The sequence below is a fragment of the Microtus pennsylvanicus genome, chromosome 1, assembly GCF_037038515.1.
Source record: "Microtus pennsylvanicus isolate mMicPen1 chromosome 1, mMicPen1.hap1, whole genome shotgun sequence".
NCBI classification, from domain to species: domain Eukaryota; kingdom Metazoa; phylum Chordata; class Mammalia; order Rodentia; family Cricetidae; genus Microtus; species Microtus pennsylvanicus.
In genome coordinates this window covers 155,259,534-155,269,283 of record NC_134579.1, presented here as the reverse complement: position 1 = coordinate 155,269,283, position 9,750 = coordinate 155,259,534, and positions in this window count along the sequence as shown.

Here is a 9,750-nt window from a genome sequence, read left to right as displayed (position 1 = left end):
CTTCTGAAAGAGCAGACAGTGCTCTTAAGTACTGCGTTATTTCTGAATTATAGTGGAACCAGAGTTTTATTGGGGTGACCTACAAGTGTAGGGGTAAGGGGTACGGTACTTGTAGATTAATAAAGGACTCAATAACAGCTGCATAGTCATGTGACAGTGATGGCTAATGAAGCTGGAAACCTAAAAATCACTGCACAGCTGGCAGGCAGCTCAGAGGATATTGGAAAGTGCCTTTCAAACAGCTTGTTTTTCTTGTCTAATCTAGGTAGCTTAACTGGTGTCTGCTTGATGGCTGGTCTGAGCATCTTCTGTGCAGTTCATCTTGTCTGACAGTGTCAACAGTCCTTACCAATTATATATGCTTGAGGCAGGAGGGCACTATTGAATCATATCAGTTTCTGTGACTTCTAAGAGATATTAAGTTTTTCATTTCTGAATGCCAGAGATTCTTTCCAGGATGTAATATTCATCTTTCTTCAAGAAGTGGCACTCAACCCTTGTGTCAGGACCTTTTTCTGGCCACATATAAGATATTTACTTTATATTCATAACAGAAGCAAAATTGGTTATAAAGTAGAACAACAATAATTTTGCACTGGGGCATATTACAACATGAAGAACATTATCAAAAGTGTGAAAACATTAGCAAAGTTGAGAAATACTACCTTGAAACATTCTATATTCTTATATCTCTTTTAAAATCCTGATCTTTATGGAGCATCCTACAAGATGAAAGGGGTAAATCTCACACAGATTGATACACAATAAACACTCATGGGCATGGACTAGAAGGATTTGCCCTCTCACCAATGAGAACTGACACATAATATTCATTGCTGCTTTATTGACAGTATCTAGGATATAGAATAAATTTACATGTCCATCAACTGACACATGAGGAAATGAGAATATGAGTTCTAGCTTCAAACTTGTTGTTTTTTGCATTCAAATAACACTGTGTATAGAGGCCAGCAAGTCAGAAATGGACCTTTACTAGGGAGATTCAGAAAGAGAGGGTGCATAATAGAATATAGGTGATATGAAGTTAGTGACTACAAGGCCTAAAAAAGACCTTCCAGTAAATAAGGATACCCCCCTAAAAGTGGAGTGGCAGTATGCTCATGAGTTTCCTGGGAAAGCTTAGAATCAGTACTCTTGGAAGAAGTCATAAATGATTTATAAAAAATTTCCCATAAACCCAATATCCCCATGTTGTAAATATGTGAACATCTCCAAGCATGCAAGATGCAGATATCAAAGCCTCACATGTCATGGTGGGCACAATGCGGCTCAGCTTTGCTGGATCTTTGTCAAGATGCTTTGCTGGCTTTATGTCTTTTACCTTTCCCATCAGAAATGATTGCACCAACATAGACAGTTTCTCTGTTTACACTTTCTCATCTTCTTTTTTAAGGTTTATCTCTAGTATGAAGATTTTGAAAGTGGACAAATTATGAGTCTTTAATTGTAGTAATAGGAGTGGCGGGGCTGCGTCCCCAGCACCCCGGCTGCCTGGCTAGCTTATGTCCTGAAATAACAACACACAAATTGTATTATTTTAAATACTACATGGCCCATTATATCTAGCCTCTTCTCGGCTAACTCTTGCACCTGGACTAGCCCATTTCTAATAATCTGTGTAGCCCACGAGGTGGCTTACCAGGGAGATTCTAGCCTACGTCCATCCTGGGTCGGAGCTTCATCGCGTGTGCCCCGGAGAGGGGAGCATGGCATCTGCTCCAGAAAGCAGAGCTGTCGAGTCTGAGCTCACTTCCTCTTCCTCCCAGCATTCTGTTCTGTTTACTCCTCCCACCTATGTTTTAACCTATCAGGGCCAAGCAGTTTCTTTATTGCTTAACCAATGAAATCAACAGATTGATATATAACACTCCCACATCATTTAATCGATCCGTTTTTATGTTTTCTTTAAGTTTGCAATTGTTTAATGTCAGTAATTTGAACATTAAGTAAAGGTTTGTTAAATTAAATGTGTTTGGTAGCTGTAATTTCTAATGGACAACAAGACACAGGAATTAAATGTGATATACCTTTTTGTGGTTTCTCAGAAGTATAAGTTTTATGATGTACAACACAATGAGAGGCCTTTGTTATTATTATTATTACTATTATTGAGACATGGTTTTTGTAGTCCTTTGTAGTCCTGTTAGTCCTAGAATTCACTATGTAGACTAGAATGTACTCATAGAAACCCATAGAGATCTCTTGCCCTGTGCTTCCTAAGTGCCAGGAATCAAGACATTTACACTTTTCATGGCATCATTATCAGTTGTTAAACATTGAACAATATAAACAGTTTTATTAGTGAATATTTCCAGTTTCTGTTACTTCTTAGAACTATTAAGTTTTCTGTTTCTGAGCTTCAGAAGATTCTCTGTAGGATGGAATATTTCACATTCCCTCAGAGCAGTAGCACTCAACTCTTATGTAAAAATTCCTTTGGGGTCACATATAAAATACCCTGCATATCAAATATTTACATTATGTTTCACAGCAGTAGCAAAATTACAGTTATAAGGTTGAACAAAAAATTATAGTTGGGGGACACTGCAACATGAGCAACATTTTTAAAGGGTCACAACTTTAGGAAGGTTGCAAACTACTGCCATGAAGAATCCCATTTCCATATGTCTCTTTTAATATCCTGAGTTTGAAGGAGCTTTCTACAATATGAGATGTCTTAATCTCACAGAAAATAGATACACAGTAAACACTCTCGGGCAAAAACTTTACGAATTTGCCATCTTACCAAAGAGAACTTGTCCATCATGTTCATCACTGCTATATTGATAGTATCTAGGATATAGAATCAATTTACACCTCCATCATTTGACAAATGGGTAAATGAGAATGTGGGTCCTAACTTCAAACTCATTGCTTTTTGTGTTCAAGTAAGACTATGTGTAGAAGCCAGGAATCCAGAAATGTATTTATAGTTTGGAGATTCACGAAGGGAGTATGGATAGTAGAATATAGATGATATGAAATTCGAGATTGTACAAAATATTTCAAATATGTAGTGCAGGGATGGGGAAGAAAAGGGAATGCTGTATGACCAACCCAAATAAGCTGTCCCTGAAGAAAGGACATAGAACCTATTATTACGCAACCCAAGTAGAAAATATAAGAGAGCATAGTAGAACACAAGTGTTATGAAGTATGGTAAACTGACTTATTTATGTTTGATGTTCAGTTGTGAATGGGGCAGGAAGAAAGTAGGAGGGGTGGGTTTGTTAACCAAAAGAAAGAATGTATGAAGAAGCTTTATGATACCACTGTCTTACAAGTTAATAAGAAATACAATTTTAAAACACTGAACAGAAGTATCCCACATGGGAAAATAAAGTTCCTCCCAGTCACCGGAGTATTAAATAGAACTCTCTGTATCAAGTACTGGCTATCTGCCTAGGATTTACTGGTCAGGGAGGCCTGAAGGTCATTCCAAACAAAATAGGTAATGTCTAGTGCTCTTGCTTTAACTCCCTAAGTACACGATGTTGCTAAAGACACCAAACACTTGGTGTGTGTGAGTATTTGTATGTATGTATGTGTGTGTGTATTTGTATGTATGTATGTGTGTGTATTTGTATGTATGTGTGTGTGTGTGTGTGTGTGTGTGTGTGTGTGTGAGAGAGAGAGAGAGAGAGAGAGAGAGAGAGAGAGAGAGAGAGAGAGAGAACATGCAATGTTCAAAATGTTCAATGAATCTGAAAACTCTCCCTCCTGTCTTCTTTTTGTAGGCTGCTGCCTGAGGAAATGTATCAATGGTCTTATTGTCCCTGGACCCTGTATCATGCAATATCATCCTACTAAGCAAGTTATTTGTACTGGTGCAATACTGGCATGACAGGTTATGGGTGTAGTAATATGGGCAGCGGGGCTGCGTCCCCAACACCCCAGCCACCTGCTCGGCTAGCTTATGCCCCGAAATAACAACACACAAACCGTATTCATTTAAACACTGCTTTGGCCCATTCCTTTCTAGCCTCTTCTAGGCTAATTCTCACATATTAATTTAGCCCATTTCTAATCATCTGTGTAGCGCCCCTTGGTGCGCTTACCGGGAAGATTCTAGCCTCTGTCCATCCTGGGTCGGAGCTTCATAGTGTGCGTCTGCCCTGGAGCGGGGAGCATGGCATCTCTCTCTGAGGCGTCTGCTCCCGAGAGCAGAGCTGTGGAGTCTGAGCTCACTTCCTCTCCTCTTCCTCCCAGCGTTTTGTTCTGTCTACTCCTCCTACCTATCTTCTAAACAATGAAATGGGTCAAGGCAGTTCCTTTATTAGCCAATGACCTTCCTCCATCATATGGGCATTACCATATGGTAATAATAATGGTAATAATCTCCAGATTGGATTAGGAACCTGATTCATAGAAAGAAATTTATGCCATGATCAAAAACTCAAGCTTGGGGATTTAAGCCCAATAATAGAACTCTCCAAAATTTTATTAATGATGCTTTTGTTATTCTGCACTCTAAATATTCATGTTTAGAATAATCAATTTGTACTAACCATTTATCAAAGAAGTCTCCTCTTGCAGTTGGTATTGGATAATGCAGAGACTCAGAACTGTACAGAAAGTATTACAAATAAGCAACTGTTCAACTGGGGCAGTTATCATTTCATCATGGCTGAAGGAGGGTTCCATGAGTCTCCTTTACCCCAATGAGTGTCTACTGACAGTCACTGAAAGCTTTATCATTTATTAATTTTGGTGGAGGAAATACTTCTCCACTCTTTCAGTTTACATCAAAATGATATCATATATTTTTTTTGTTTCTTTGTTGTTTAAGTTTTTGAGATGGGGTATCTCTGTATATTCCTAGTTGTTTGGAATTTGTACTATGAACGAGGCTGAACTTACAGAGATCTACCTGCTTCTGCCTTCAGAGTGCTGAGATTGTGGCCCACTGAGCCCTAAGACCTTGGGGATTTCAAAGCTATTTGTGTGCATACCTGTGATGTTAAATGCTGCAGGGAGTATGCAGCCCCATTGGGTAACAGGTTTCAAGGGTAAGGGAAGGGTGAAAGAGGATTAAGTCAGACCTGGTGCTTTTTTTGTTTATATAGAATTCAGTAAAAAGGGATAGGTTCCTGATATTCTAAAAGACTTATCATGTAATTTTTGTTTTGTGTCTTGCGTTTAACTTTCTTATGTATCTTATTGTCATCATTGATAAACTGTGAAAATAGAGTTATCTTTTGAAGCCATTTTTACTCACCAATCCAATAACCCAACTCCTAAGATCTAGACGCATTTGATAGCCCATTCTTAGGCTGGTAGCTCTGTGGCTTCAAGAACACTAAACAGAAAAAATTCAAGTCAGTCCAGGCGATTGCCATTTTCAGAGCAGTGTATATTTATATTCTTTATGATCAGCATGAACAAGGAAATTCTTCAGGCCAAAGCTGCTTCAATTATTACTCAATTTCTGTCATGATATAGTGTTCATATCTTATATCTTCACAAAATTTATTTACATGTCTAATCCTGGTATCTTTGTTCCTTGGTCATAAGACAATACAGTGGCCCTGGACAAGTTAACTCTTCAAAGAATGGGAGGTCCTGACACCTCATTCTTTTGTTAGTTTTTCAACATTCTTTACCCATCAGTGTAAGTCCCTGAGCAGGGCAGAGGCAACTGCAACCAATCTAACTTTGTTGTTGGGTATGGCACATAACTTCCTGAATGTATAGTAGGAAGAGTCTTGTACTTTGTTCTGATTATCTTGTTTCTGAGTAAGTTGAGGTGTAATTGTTTCAAGAATATCCCAGAGCCACAACAAAAGACCTCTGGATGCTTTATGTTTGTCACAACCCCTAAGACCTAAGGAAGACCTTTAAGTAATGGGGATATCTCCCTAAAAAATGAGAGTGGCAGTATGCTCATGATTTTCCTGGGGAAGCTTAGATGCAATAATCCTAGGAGAAGTCATAAATGATTCATAAGAAATTTCCCATCAATCCAATGTCTCCAGGTTGTACAAATATGAAGACCTCAAAGTATGCAAGATGCCAAGATCAAAGCCTATTGTGGCACTGTGGTCACCATGGGCTCAGCTTTGTTGTATCTTAATCAAGAAGCTCTATTGGCTTTATGACTTTCACCATTCCCATCAGAAATGATTGCACCAACATGGACAGTTTCTCTCTTATGAGTCTCTCACCTTCTTTCTGTTTTAAGGTTTAACTCTAGTATGAAGACTTTGAAAGTGTATAAATGATTGAACTTTATTGGAGCATTTTGATTTCTTTTGGCTTATATTTACTTTTATGTCAGCAAATTGAATGCTAGGTAAAGCATTTGTGAAATTGCATACATTTGTTGGCTGCATTATATAACGGACAACAAGACAGCAATTATATGTGGTATATATTTATGTGGTTTCTCAGAAATATAAGTTTTATGATGTACAGCAAAATTAGAGGGTTTGGCCACCTTTTTATGTATAAATAATATATTGTATTAAGTTTCAGAATGCATTAAGGAATCAAAATGAGGGATGCCTGACACATCTAACATGAAAATGGAAAGAAAAACCAAATACCATGGAAGAGTTGTTTGACCACATGCTACCAGATAGAGTGCTTTCTTTGAGATAAGTAGACTTGAGGAAATTGGGGATGTAAATGATGAAGACAGTTATTTAAGTAGATGATTTTATTTTAAATATTTATTTATTATGTGTACAGCATTCCTTCCATATGTGCCCACAAGCCAGAAGGGGGCACCAGGTCTCATATGGTTGCTGGGAATTAAACTCAGGACCTCTGGAAGAGCAGTCAGTGCTCTTAACCACTGAGCCATCTCTCCAGCCCTTAAGTAGATGATTTTAATATGGTCACAATTTATTGTGGATTTGCTACCTCTGAGAAAACAGTATGACACAACAGGCTCACAAACAATATTCACAAAACAACACACATTTAAGTCTGGACACGATTATCTATTCATAGGAATTTAGTGTCTGTCATCTTCCAATTAAGAGGTCTCTCTTAATTCGAACTTCTTTCAATTTTGATAGTATCTGTAGCTTTTCTTATCCCATGGAAACCAAAGGAAAATGTCTACCCAACTTCACACATGTCCTGATTTCTACCTTGTGGTCAACACATCTTTAAAGTATACCAGCTGATTTAATTTGATAATGTCTTCTATTATCCAATGTCTATTCACAGCTGTTGTTCCCCTTTCATTAGCCTTTAGAAAATTCAAAGTTACAAAAAAAAGATATACAATCTATTTCTGAGGGTCCTTTTCATCCCTTTCTGTTTAATTTGCTTACCCTATAGGGCTTGATTTGATTTTTTTTGATGGTAAAGTCACACTTTATATATAATTATCTTCTTTTTGAGAGGTGGATACTTATTTTTTATTATTAATTTTTTTATTAAAAATTTCCACCTCCTCCCCACTTCCTTTCCCCCCTCCCCCCACTCCCCATTCCCCTTCCCCTCCCTCTCCAGTCCAAAGAGCAGTCAGGGTTCCCTGCCCTGTGGGATTAGGACCTACCCTGGATGCATGAACTGGCTTTTTGGAGCCCATTCTTTATGGTGGCATTCCTTGCTCAGTATTGATACAGTGGGGGAAGGGGCTTGGTCCTGCCTCAACTTGGTATGCCAGACTTTGTTGACTCTGCAAAGAAGGTCTTACATTCTCCGAGGAGTGAATGGGGTGGGAAGGAAGAAAACTGGGGGATGTGGGAGAAGAAGAGGGAGGGGAAACTGGGGTTGGTTTACAAAATGAAAAAAAAATTAAATTAAAAAAAGAAATAAAGAAGCTGCCTGCACAATAGCTGGATGGGTAGAGTTAAGGCAGGACTTGCAGGGGGAAAAAAGGAAGAGGAGGAGTCTTTTAGAATCACAAGTAGATGTTGAGAGAAGATGAACTTACCATACTGAGAAATGGTACCAAGCCACGTGGCAGAGCATGAATAAGAAAGATGGGTTAATTTAAAATGTAAGCATTAGCTAGTAACAAGACTGAGGTTTTGGCCAAGCATTTATAATTAATATTAAGCCAGTTTGTGTTTATTTGGGCATAGCTGTGGAGACAGTGAAACTCTGCCGACAACTAACAACTCCTAACTGTGTTAGGAGAGGTGATTGATCCACATTGCCATGGGGATACTGGAGTGCCTGGACACAATGCAGCAAGAAGGATAACCTCTGCAGTGCAGGAGCTCCTTTATAGTGTCTCTCTGTGCTACCATAGCCTGTGATTAAAATCAACGGGAAACTACAACAGCCTAATCCAGAAAGGATGATAAAGGGCACAGACCCATGAGAATGAAGGAATGGGTCACTTTCCAGGAATGGCTTCAAGACCTGGAGGAAATACACACTAGGTAGAAGTGGAAGGTAGTTTAAAATGCTTGTTAAGGTCATGTGACCAGTGACAGAAGGGAACAGTGACATTGACATTAGTGTTTCCACTGTGTTTCTCTCAGAATGAATTTGTACAGATATTTGTGTTTTCTTCATTTTCTTTATCAAGGGGTATAACAACAATTAACACACACATACTCACACATACACTCTGTATGTCAGTGTGTGTATATGTGTGTGTGCTTCAATACTGTCCATACTCACTTTCTACCTCTCAACTATCCTAGTCCACAATCCCATCAAATGTCTATTGTGTTCATCTGCATTCAGTTTTGAGACCAGCTGAGACTGGCCAAAGCCATCTGTGGGACGGTGTGTTTGAACCTATGGGTTGGCGCCTCCTGGGCTCAGTGGAGGACTACAGTCAAAGGCGGCGATTCTTTTCCTACAATCAATCTATCACCAACATTTGAGAGGTGAAGTGTGGGACTTGTGAGCCTTTCCCTTTTCTAGACTGATTGTGGTCTAGGGTGAGGTCAATGCAGGTGCATACAATTGCTGTTCATTACTGATTACAACAGCTGTATGGAGTCTAGAGCATGGCATGTCTTAGCTCTTCCTCTTCTTCCCCTTCCTCCTCCTCTTTCTCAGTATTCCCAGAGCCTTAGACAGGATGGTATCACTGCCGTTTTCAGGGACGGGACCACATCCCTTACTTATTTTCTGCATATGGGACATTCAAGAGTCTCTGTATTCACCACTGAATTTCTTTAAAAAAAAGCCTTTTCCTGTATTTTATATAAAAACATCTTTAGCATGAGTAACAAGTCTCTATTTCTGAGTAAATATAATGACAAGACCACCATCTAGTGGTAAGAGCAGTACTGTTTAGGATGAACTCCGCAAGGGGCTGATAGCAATGGGCTGACCACTTGAGAAGCCCAATTCTTTCCAAAATCCAAGTTCCTGAAATGTCTTTCCCAAGTTCCTGAAACGTCTCTCCCCAAAGCAAAATTGCAATATTTAGTTTTGGCTTGTCATGTTTGTGTTAGCGATTGGGCGCTGGCATCCGAATTTAGTCTCTTATCCTTTGGTGTAAGTATGTAGCCGGGAGGCTGGTAGTTAAGTCGAGGTTAGGCTGCCTGTCTTTTATCTGAAGATCCAGAACTCATCTGTGGATTCAGATATCCGGGTGCTATGTCCTCTTAGATCCAGATCTGCTTTAGGCTAGCAGCAAGCATGTGGGGAGGCTGTGAAGAGCGGATGCAGGGCATCCTGACAGCTGGAGCTGTGTGGAAGGCGGCCTGAGACGGAGTGGGAGAGACCGGCCCCGAGGAGGCCGGGACATCTTCCTGAGCATTGGAGTTTAGGGAAAAGAACCGGCACTCTGGACTTGGGAAATTA